Source organism: Lipophrys pholis (assembly GCF_963383615.2).
Source record: "Lipophrys pholis genome assembly, chromosome: 1".
NCBI lineage: Eukaryota > Metazoa > Chordata > Actinopteri > Blenniiformes > Blenniidae > Lipophrys > Lipophrys pholis.
Genome location: NC_137635.1, coordinates 31,845,909 through 31,858,393, shown reverse-complemented (window position 1 = coordinate 31,858,393; position 12,485 = coordinate 31,845,909).

The following is a 12,485-nucleotide window of genomic DNA, read 5'->3' as shown; positions in this document are numbered from 1 at the left end:
TAACAGTCTTTTGTGTTTATTTCTTTGAGACCGAGTTTGATCATTACAATTTTTCATCCACAACTTGCCTATATTGCATGAATAAAATTTTATTTTAAGAATTTAAACCTGAAAGCAGCAGCTTGCCAGCTCAGACCCGTGGTCTAACATTGTAATACCACTTTCTACCATAAGATGTTGCAATGAGTAATTAGACAGGACGAGGTGGATCTTGACAAAGGCTCACTACTGCCACCGAAAGGAGAAACGTTACATTACATCCATCCATCCATTTTCTTCCGCTTATCCGGGGCCGGGTCGCGGGGGCAGCAGTCTAAGCAAGGAAGCCCAGACTTCCCTCGCCCCAGACACGTCCTCCAGCTCTTCCGGTGGGACCCCGAGGCGTTCCCAGGCCAGCCGAAAGACATAGTCTCTCCAGCGTGTCCTAGGTCTGCCCCGAGGCCTCCTACCGGAGGGACATGCCCGGAACACCTCCCGAGGGAGGCGTCCATGGGGCATCCGAAACAGATGCCCGAGCCACCTCAGCTGGCTCCTCTCGATGCGGAGGAGCAGCGGCTCTACTCCGAGCTCCTCCCTGGTGACTGAGCTCCTCACCCTATTTCTAAGGGTGCGCCCAGCCACCCTACGGAGGAAACTCATTTCAGCCGCTTGTATCCGGGATCTCGTTCTTTCGGTCATGACCCAAAGCTCATGACCATAGGTGAGGGTAGGAACGAAGATCGACTGGTAAATCGAGAGCCTCGCCTTTTGGCTTAGCTCCTTCTTCACCACGACGGACCGATACAGCGACCGCATAACTGCAGACGCTGCACCGATCCGCCTGTCGATCTCACGCTCCATCTTCCCCCCACTCGTGAACAAGACCCCGAGATACTTGAACTCCTCCACTTGGGACAAGGGCTCTCCACCGACCTGAAGGGGGCAAGCCACCTTTTTCCGGTCGAGAACCATGGCCTCGGATTTAGAGGTGCTGATCCTCATCCCAGTTGCGTCACACTCGGCTGCGAACCGCGCCAGTGCACGCTGAAGGTCCAGGTTTGATGAAGCCACCAGGACCACATCGTCTGCAAAAAGCAGAGACGAGATCCTGTGGTCCCCAAACCAGACCCCCTCCGGTCCCTGGCTGTGCCTAGAAATTCTGTCCATAAAAGTTATGAACAGAACCGGTGACAAAGGACAGCCCTGCCGGAGGCCAACGTGCACTGGGAACAGGTCCGACTTACTGCCGGCAATGCGAACCAAACTCCTGCTCCGGGCGTACAGGGACCGGACAGCCCTTAGCAAAGGGTCCCGGACTCCATACTCCCGGAGCACCCCCCACAGGACGTCCCGAGGGACACAGTCGAACGCCTTCTCCAGGTCCACAAAACACATGTGGACTGATTGGGCGAACTCCCATGAACCCTCGAGTAGCCGGTGGAGGGTATAGAGCTGGTCCAGTGTTCCACGACCTGGACGAAAACTGCATTGTTCCTCTTGGATCCGAGGTTCGACTAACGGCCGGATCCTCCTCTCCAGTACCCTGGAATAAACTTTCCCAGGGAGGCTGAGGAGTGTGATCCCCCTGTAGTTGGAACACACCCTCCGATCCCCCTTCTTAAAAAGAGGGACCACCACCCCGGTCTGCCACTCCAGAGGCACTGTCCCCGACCGCCACGCAATGTTGCAGAGACGTGTCAGCCACGACAGTCCCTGCACATCCAGAGACTTAAGGAACTCAGGGCGAATCTCATCCACTCCCGGTGCCTTGCCACCGAGGAGCTTAGCAACTACCTCGGTGACTTCAGCCCGGGTAATGGACGAGTCTACCTCTGAGAACCCAGCCTCTGCTTCCTCAGCGGAAGACGTGATGGTGGGATTGAGGAGGTCCTCGAAGTATTCCTTCCACCGCCCGACGACATCTCCAGTTGAGGTCAACAGCTCCCCACCTCCACTGTAAACGGTGTTGGTGAAAAACTGCTTCCCCCTCCTGAGGCGCCGGACGGTTTGCCAGAATTTCCTCGGGGCCGACCGATAGTCCTCCTCCATGGCCTCCCCGAACTCCTCCCAGGCCCGAGTTTTTGCCTCCACCACGGCCCGGGCTGCGGCCCGCCTGGCCTGCCGGTACCCGTCAGCTGCCTCAGGAGTCCTATGAGCTAACAGCGCCCGATAGGACTCCTTCTTCAGCTTGACCACATCCCTTACTTCCGGTGTCCACCACCGGGTTCGGGGGTTGCCGCCACGACAGGCACCAGAGACCCTGCGACCACAGCTCCAAGTAGCAGCTTCAACAATGGAGGTGGAGAACATAGTCCACTCGGACTCAATGTCTCCAACCTCCCCCGGAATCTGTGAGAAGCTCTCCCGGAGGCGGGAGTTGAAGACTGCGCGGACAGAGGGCTCGGCCAGGCGTTCCCAACAGACCCTCGTGACACGTTTGGGCCTGCCGAGTCTGTCCGGCCTTCTCCCCGTCCAGCGCATCCAACTCACCACCAGGTGGTGATCAGTTGACAGCTCTGCCCCTCTCTTTACCCGAGTGTCCAAGACACGTGGCCGGAGGTCAGATGACACGACCACAAAGTCTATCATCGACCTCCAGCCTAGGGTGTCCTGGTGCCAAGTGCACTTATGGACACCCCTGTGCTCAAACATGGTGTTCGTTATGGCCAAACTGTGACTAGCACAGAAGTCCAATAACAGAACACCGCTCGGGTTCAGATGAGGGAGGCCGTTCCTCCCAATCACCCCTTTCCAGGTCACACTGTCGTTGCCCACGTGGGCATTGAAGTCCCCCAATAGAACAATGGAGTCCCCAGTTGGAGCACTATCCAGCACCCCTCCCAGGGACTCCAAGAAGGTCGGGTACTCTGTACTGCTGTTCGGTCCGTAGGCCGAGACAACAGTCAGAGACCTGTCCCCTACCCGAAGGCGTAGGGACGCAACCCTCTCGCTCACCGGGGTGAACTCCAACACATGGCGGCTGAGCTGTGGGGCAATAAGCAAGCCCACGCCAGCCCGCCGCCTCTCACCGCGGGCAACTCCAGAGAAGTGGAGTGTCCAGCCCCTGTCAAGGAGCTGGGTTCCAGAGTCCAAGCTGTGGGTGGAGGTGAGCCCGACTATATCTAGCCGGTATCTCTCTACCTCCCGCACAAGCTCAGGCTCCTTCCCCCCCAGCGAGGTGACGTTCCATGTCCCAAAAGCTAGGTTCCGTGTCCGGGGATCAGGTCGTCGAGGCCCCTGCCGTCGACTGCCACCCAATCCACATTGCACCCAACATTACATCAACCTTTTAAAGGGCATTAAGATATTTCAACGCTTTAACCATAAGTCTAATTAAATAAGCTAATTAAAAAAAACTATAAAGTGAAAATGGCTTGTGAAGGATTTGTAGAGTTTGTTAGAATTATGAAAACGGACAAAACTTTTGCCTCACAATCGCCATAATATAAACACCCCTGGGTGCACCATGATATGCAGTGTGAGCATTTTTAATATGCCCAGTACATCCAAACCTTTTTTATTTTTATTGAAATACATTAAACAAAATATTTTTTTGGAAGCTTTTTGTCAAATACAAACACATTTTTTAATATATTTTTTCTTTTACTTTAAAAAAAAAAAAGTCTTCAAATAGTCTACTATACAACTGTTATATGTTGTGCTTAAAGTTCTCTGTAAAGGGTTCATATCCAGTGAGATAAAACTGATCTAAAAATATATGTAAAAAAAATAAAGTCCATATATGATGAATTTGTAAATAACTGTCAAATCAAATAATTGTTACGCTTGTAATGCCAAAGTAACTCACAATTGCATATCCAGTTCTTATATTAAAGTAGAAACGAAACCTTAAACTAGTGGAAATATCAATAAATAGAAATGTGAGAACATTAAAATAACCAAGACGTGATATTTCCATATAGGTATAATAAACTGAAAATGTAAAACAATATTACATGTTTATAAAGTAATATGCACGCTTCTGGGGGTGTAATAACCGTTAATGAACACTAGGTGTCGACCCACCCTCACAGTCAAGACGTCTATTTTCATGGAATTCCAGGTTGTGCCGGTAGATGGCGGCAGAGGCTTTCAGGAGGCAGAAGGTGAGCCGGGGCAGGTGGAGCTGCTGCTCGGCTCTGAGGCCCTGCAGCCTCTTTGACCCTGACCGTGAACGCACCACAGAGACGCGTCACACCAGTACAAACAAACAAACAAAAACGAATAATAATTAAAAAGATTATTTCAACAAAAAATACAGATTTTTTCTTATTTCTAAAAGGAGTCGAGGGTTTAGTCAGAAAATGAATTCCCCTTTGATATTGACAGGTTTTTCTTTCTCAGGGTAAACAGTGTCTGGGTTTCTTTATGTACAGTATGGACAGCTTTGTCCTTTGTGCACATTCGTTTAGGGGGGAAAGAAGAGAAGAAAGGAGCTATGGGGAAGAAAAGAGCTAATTAGAGAGCCAAGGAGGGAGGGATGGATGGAGGCTGTCAGGATGTGGTTGCTATAGATACTTGGCATGATGCCGGATGAAGGCAGCGCCAATTTACCTTCATTCAGATGAAGGCTGCTCCAACAGTTATTCTCTCTGTCTCTGTCTCTGTCTCTGTCTCTGTCTTTCTCTCTCTCTCTCTCTCTCTCTCTCTCTCTCTCTCTCTCTCTCTCTCTCTCTCTCTCTCTCTCTCTCACTCTCTGTGTGGAATAAGAAAACCAAAAAGAACAATTTCTTCTATTTTAATTTGCTACCTCTTTGTAACCCAATTTCCTTAAAAAGAACATTTATTTTAATTCCAATGTAAAACCTTGTGAAAATTGAGTTACAATTTACCATTAACCTACTTATGCTTGATGGAAAATACATCCGCTCTTCTGGTGAGCCTCTTCTTTCTTCGGATTTGAGATTTGATGGGATGAAAAGTTACATTTTTAGATGATTTCATTTCGTATGTGTCAAGCCAGATTGCCACCTCTTTTTATTCCTCCTTGAAAAACCAATTAAACTATTTTACATGTTTTGTAAATTAAATAAAAACACAGAAACTCTTGTAATTCAGGCCTGGACACAGAAAAGAAGGCCATATCTTGTTCTTCAAATTAAGCATAAAAAACTCTTATTATACAGTAAAAAAAATATATCCAACCAGCCTTTTATTGCAGTTTTACTTCAGTTTATATTTCAAAAGTTAATGTACAAGATGATATACAAGAAATCTTTAGGGTCTGACATGTAGAGTGACCCAGTTAACTCAATCAGACCCATCAGGCAGACAGACTTGTAAATATTGTATATTCTTTTGTGATTTGTACTCATCAAAACTAACCCAACATAAACCTAAATACACACCTTTCCTCATTCACCTAAACTATTGTGTGAAGAATGTTTGCATGTCTGCACTAGAATAAGGAATATAAAAATGTGTGCAATTTCAATTGATTGGGAGAAAGTCATGTGACACACCTTTAGCTAAATATGTGATTACAACATATCCAAGTCAAAATAGAATGAAATAAATAGAAATTGATAGTATGATGCATCAAGTAAGAAAATAACCACAGGAAAAAAAACTCATGTTTTTTCTGGTTTTATTTAAAAGAAAATACATACAGCTGCAAAAAACAGCAACCGCAAGTGCAAATAAATCAAACTTCCTACAGAGTGCCTGAAAAAAACACCTTAGGGTATTTTTAACTGACTCAAACTTGAAATTTAATTAGATTTATTCCATGAAGTCCTGAAAAACATCAATAAATGTAACAGTCAAATGCACATCCAGATATTTTCATTCAACAATAATCAACAAAGTTCAACTCAATTAATAAATATATTCCATTGTGAACATAAAAATATATTCCAAGGCAGAAATGGTGGGAATAATATATTAAAAAAATACATATATTTGATGTTAGTTTCTCTTTAAATCACAAATTTTTTGTGCTAAAAGGTTTTTAATAATAAATTCTGTTGAGTGAAGGTGAAGGCCATCAGAGGCTTTTCCAGCAGCCAAACATCTGCAAAGAGGAGAAGAGGTGAGAATTAGTAACAGAAAATACTGAAATCCTCATGTTTTACATTCAGTATGATCACAGGAAGTGACACTTCAACTGTCACAGGTCTGACGCAGCAGATATGAGGGACATTTAAAAAGGGGGGGGGGGGGGGGTGCTTGAGGAGGGGGGGGTACAAATAAGCTGCCCTCCTCATGACTACCAATGTCTGTCTGAGTCTGAGTCTGAGTCTGCCCTCCTTCACCTCTGACCCCTCCAGTCTGGAGCATCAGGACGACACACACACACGCCTTCAGCTGGGGAGCCCACCATAATGCCAGAAGGAAACCACACACACACACACACACACACACACACACACACACACACGGTTCTGCTGTCTGGTTTTGCACCGTCATGGCTGAACAAGATACGTATCAGACTGGTGCTGAAAGACGGCAGTAATCCTAATTCGTCAAGACTTCACTCATCGTGGCCATAAATGTAAAATGGCAACATGCAGACGGACCCCCACCACCTCCACCTCCACCTCCCCCTCCCCCTCCTCCATCACCTCCACCTCTGCATACTTAAACCATTCAGTAAAACCTGCCATTAAAGTCACTTCATCCTGACATAATTCAAATGTCACTCTTTTATTTCATTCTTTTTTTGTCCCACCAGTTCTGACTGATGAGAATGTGTGTGTGTGTGTGTGTGTGTGTGTGTGTGTGTGTGTGTGTGTTTACGTTTGTGTGTGTTTGTGTGTCTAAAGTCATATTGGTCTGGTGGCACACACGGAGGGGGTTAAAGTCCCCGGGTGGATGCAGGGTTTCAGACACAGGGGTAATTATGAGCGGCCTTCCCGGGCCAGTAGGGCTCACCAGGGCTCTTCTTCTGCCTCCACTGGCCCAACCACAAGTTAATGTATGTACAGAAAGGGCTGGGGGGGGGGGGGGCAGTCCGCTCTGCACTCACCACACTCACAGGAACACTTGCACACAGTGAAATATTCTCAAATAATTAAATTTACATCAGCATTTTTATTAGAATATGGAGTGACGATTCTTTAAAGAGTTTCAAATCCAAGTTTTTACCAATATGATAACAAATACTCACAATACTGTAATTGGATAACATTTTTGTGCCGAACTATTGAGTACGTCCATCAAAGGTTTCCAGTCCTGTTTAGACCTGAGTTAAATCTCCATTATACCATTTATATCATGTACTTTTAAAAGATGTATACTTTATTCTTCATTTGAGAAATGTTTGATATCAGTAGACTGAAGACATGCTGCTGACAGACTTATAAACAATAGAGCATACTTTAAACTTTTACTTAAGTATTTTTTTTTCAATTAATATTCCTACTTTTAATTAACTACACTTTTAACAATGTATTAGTAAATGTACTTGACCACCATTTTTAATTTCGACATACTCACATTACTTTCATTAAATGTATTTTTAGGTACTTTTATGTGTGTAATTTGAGTCAAACTTAAGAATAACTTACACACTGTAATTTGTTTCATTGCTTTTAAAATCATATGTAACAAGTGAGTATGTCTACGAGCTGGAATAATTAAAATACCTTTTGATCTGCATGTTTGTAGTTAATACATATATTCTTTTAACGTAGAAAGATTTAATTCTTCGTGACTTTCCATTGTGTAACTTTGAAGCAATTTGTTGTGATATTTAAAACTCATGAATTGAATGGAATAGTTGGTAGACACGTGCAATAAACGTGATGAAAAAAAATCGGATATTTCCAAGTGGAAACCTGACTAACAGTACTTCTGCTTATGTTCAATAACAATTAAGGCAACACAACAGTAGCTGCTTCAGCGTTCCATACTTTTTCCACCTCCGTTATTAAAAGCCTGGAAGAGTCCATCGATGTTTGGGTCTGGACTATAACTTGCCTTTTGTGATTTACATTATCGAGATGAAAGAGTTGAAACATCCAGACATTCAAAAGCTGTTCTGTTAGTCAACTTTTCCAACTTTCCCAGCATGCACCAGCACTCTGCCCTTCAAATTCCTTCTGTCCTCCACTGGTCGAGGTCAATCTGAGAAAGAAGCCTGGTTTGCACCCATGAGGAGCGCGCGCGCGCGTGTGTGTGTGTGTGTGTGTGTGTGTGTGTGTGTGTGTGTGTGTGTGTGTGTGTGTGTGTGTGTGTGTGTGTGTGTGTGTGTGTGTGTGTGTGTGAAGGAGGTTGGGGTTCAATACGGATAGAGCCAAACTGTAGAGAGAGAGTTTGGTGGACACACACACACACGCACGCACGCACGCACGCACACACACACACACACAAACTCCTGAGCTGACATTGTGTCCGACCAACAAAGACGTCCCTGCAGCTCCCTCATTATAAATACATGTCATTGGATCACAGCTCGTCTGAATCCCCGAGTCTGCTGCGCTCTAAGTGGCCGTGACTGAGCCCTGAATGGGTGGCCGAGCGACAGCTATACCACGAGTGTGTGTGTGTGTGTGTGTGTGTGTGCGTGCGTACGTGCAGCATTAGCCTATTGAGGAATGAAAGTCTCACAGCAAGTGAGGGTCAAAGGTCAGTGTAATAGTGCAAATACATGTAGATATGTATTTGTATTTGTATGCAGTCTTCTGGATTTTCATTGTGGAGCTTCAGACTGAGCAGTGAGGCGGAAATATGAGTAATAAAAAACAGTTTGGAGCTGAGTTTGAAGTCTTTTAACAGTTAACTGGTGGACGTGTGAGTGTTTTAAATCTTTTCCTGCTGCCTCAACAGCAAAGCTGCAGTAAGAGTGAAGGAAGAACGTGTGTGTGTGTGTGTGTGTGTGTGTGTGTGTGTGTGTGTGTGTGTGTGTGTGTGTGTGTGTGTGTGTGTGTGTGTGTGTGTGTGTGTGTGTGTGTGTGTGTGTGTGTGTGTGTGTGTGTGTGTGTGTGTGTGTGTGTGTGTGTGTGTGCTAAAAGAACTCATCCTATCGCATTTTGCAGGGGAAATACAAAAGTGTCTCTATCCCTGTGGAGCCACAAACCAGGACACAGTGTGGTACCGTCATCCCTCCCTCACTCTCTCAGCCTCGCACACGCTCAGTTCGAGTGTTTCTGAGTAAAAGCCTGCATCTTTCTGCAGCGACAACAACACAGATGTGACCCAAAGTTGGCCGTCAGTTACTAAAGACTAAACTAATCATCAGGGTCCACGTCTCAACTTGCTGTTTAAACCTGGAATTTATTCAATAACGACTTCAAAAAAATATTTTTGCTTATTTGTGAATCGTGTGTGTGTGTGTGTGTGTGTGTGTGTGTGTGTGTGTGTGTGTGTGTGTGTGTGTGTGTGTGTGTGTGTGTGTGTGTGTGATTGTCCAGTGCACACAAAGCTCATTAATGCAGCGCTGCAACAATGAGAAAAAGGAGTGGTGGCGGCATACTAATCATTTCTGCTGTCCCGCCACCGTCCACCATTCATACATGTCGCCACCCCCTCTCACTGGTAGAGAGGACCCGGAGTAGCTGCCCGCTCACACTGCCTGATGGGAATCACTGTGCCATGGCAGAGATTCAGGGAAGGGAAGGAGCTTCCCGTCGTCGTCAATGGCAACAACCCTGTCCAAGTTTTATCTCACAACTTTGATAAAATAGAACCAAAGAAGTTTGATGGAAAAACTTCTTTTTTTTTTTGCTTTACGTTTGACATTAAAGTGATGGTCCGAGCTCTTCTTTCATCTTGAATCAATCCAACAAGTCACATTACAATCTAGTTTGGTCATTTAAAAAGAAATTAAGTTCTCTTCTTTTTAAAAATTTTTTTTAATGTATTTGTTTTTGTTAGAACGGTACAGAAAAGAAAGAATCTGCGCTCTCTTTACACGGTTAACCACAGCAAACGAATGCAGCTGTGGTTAACCATGGCTGCAGATTTGACTGGTTCTTTTTTATTTATTTATTTATTTATTTTTACACTAGGTGCCCTTCTTGCATCAACCCAAATTCTAATCAGGGTCCCGACTCCCCCACAACAAAAGCCAAGATTTGTGCACCACCAATGGAAAAAGACAATAGTATCCAGCAGCAAAGAGTTAAACCAAAATCTCAGCTCTTGTAGTGAGCTCAGGGTGGGAATGTGCTTTGAAATGAGATATTTCACACAGCTGGATTGAATCAAATGTCTGCCCCTGATAATTACATGGAGTTAAAAAGCATTAAAAGGACTTGCACTTTGGTATTTCTTTTAACTCTTTGAAAACAAGATTACAAGAGGACAGCTCTGCAACAAACAGCAAAAAACTAAACCTTTTACATGTAATTAAACAAGAGACCATCGACTACAAGAACAGTGCTGCAACAGACGTGCACCTGCCACAACATTACAACCACCTGCCTAATATTGTCCAGGTTCGTGCTGCACTGAGCTTTGTGGCCGCTTTCATCAGAACCAGCAGTTTACACAACAGGAGTTCATCACAGGCCAGCATCTCGTCTCCAATAGTATCTAACTGCTTTGTCTCTTTTCCATCTTCAGGACACTTCTGACAGAAATTCAACAGGAAATGCTCTGTCCCAGTCAAACTGCCTCAAATCTTTTCTCTCATTTATCTTTTCTGTTTCTTACATCAACTTTGAGGACAAACTGTTGACTTGCTGCCTGATGTATCCCACCCACTAACAGGTGCCATCATTAAAACATAACCACTGTTATTCACCTCTCCAGTCAATATTTCTTAGACCCTGACCAAACTGTGAATTTGATGTAATATAGTTAATCTGGTTTTCAATCACATCTAGATTTGCCGATCGGGTCTGAATGCTGCACCGACTACTGGAGGAGCACACTTCTGCTTCTCTCCAGGTACTTTGTGCAGCTTGTTGAGTAATGGTTTCATTTTCTGCACCATCACTTTCTGTTTTACGAATATATTCCACAGGGAAGTCATCCTATCTCGTTTTGGAGAGAAGACTTTAAAAAAAAATAAACATCCCTGTTCCTCTTTCTATGTGGTCTTTTCCAGAAACAACATTTACACCACCGTGTATATGAGTTTTCAATGGTTATGAGTTTATGAAGTTGTGAGATGAAACATCAATGAGACATTTAATCTGTGTTTGGCTGCGGGTGTGGACTCTGTTGTTGGTAATCGTCTGCATCATGTTTTATCATATGTGACATGCTCAGAGCTACCCACAATGCATTGCTCATCGGACTATGGGAGCCTTTTTAGCTCAAAGGCGAGGAGTTGTGAGGCAGCTGCTTTCTGGCTGGAGAGATTCAGTTTTCTTAGAAGCTTGCTGACGACATAATCATGAGATTCAGGCGTGTGAAAGCGACAGGATATCGACAACATGAACACTTTTAAATGTTAATTCAGACTAAAAACGTCAGGTGTGAAAGCACCATTACAGGTATAGCTGTCCATAGGTTTACACAAAATACTGATATCCATGCATCTTCTATGGGCGACCAGTCATGCACAGGGCAAACACAGAGGAAGATCACACACACACACACACACACACACACACACACACACACACACACACACACACACACACACACACACACACACACACACACACACACACACACACACACACACACACACACACACACACACACACCTATATTTAATGTAGGGTCACCAATTAACCACACATGCATGTTTTTGAGCTGTGGGAGGAAACCGGAGTACTCGGAAGATTCCCACGCACACACAGGGAGAACATGCAAACTCCTCATGGAGTTTATAGTCCCCGGCTGGTATTTAAACCCGGACATTCTCTGTGAGGCGTAAGCGCCAACCACTCTGCCACCTTGCGGCCAAAATACTAATATTTAAATGAAAATCACAACCGGTAAAAGAAGTGTCTATTCAGCTGCTCCCTGTTGCAGGGCTTACCACAGAAATTCAATGCAACTTGCACCGTAGACTAGTTTTTACGCCGCATCGCTTCCTGCTGCAACCGGGATTCAAACCAGTGTCCCCTTCAGGCCAAGACCTCTAACGAGAACCATAATATTTAGATGAATAAGAACCAAATGTAGTGTGCCAACTATAAAAGCGATACAAATGGTAATTGTGCATAATTTCAATAGTGATCAAACTAAATATGTGTTAATATTAAGCTTTTCTTTAAAAGTCCTTTAAAGGTCGGGATTAAGATTTTCTGAGTCAGACAGAAAAGTTGCCTTGATTTAAAGTGAATGAATAAAAGTCGAAATCCTGCATAGAGTACACGGTCCTTGGCTGAGTCTTCAGATTTGTGAGAGGCGACAAAGAATGAAACGAGTTAAAGAGTAAAAACAGAGACTTGGAGAATAATGGCAAGCACATGAGAGAAAACAAAAGCATGACGGACAAAGAGAGAGCGAGAGAGACTCGGGTCTTTAAGAAAGTGTCAATGGCAAGCTTCCTTTAGGCATGACTGAGAAACTATGAGTATAGAGTCAATGGTTCAGACACACACACACACACACACACACACACACACACACACACACACACACACACACACACACACACACAC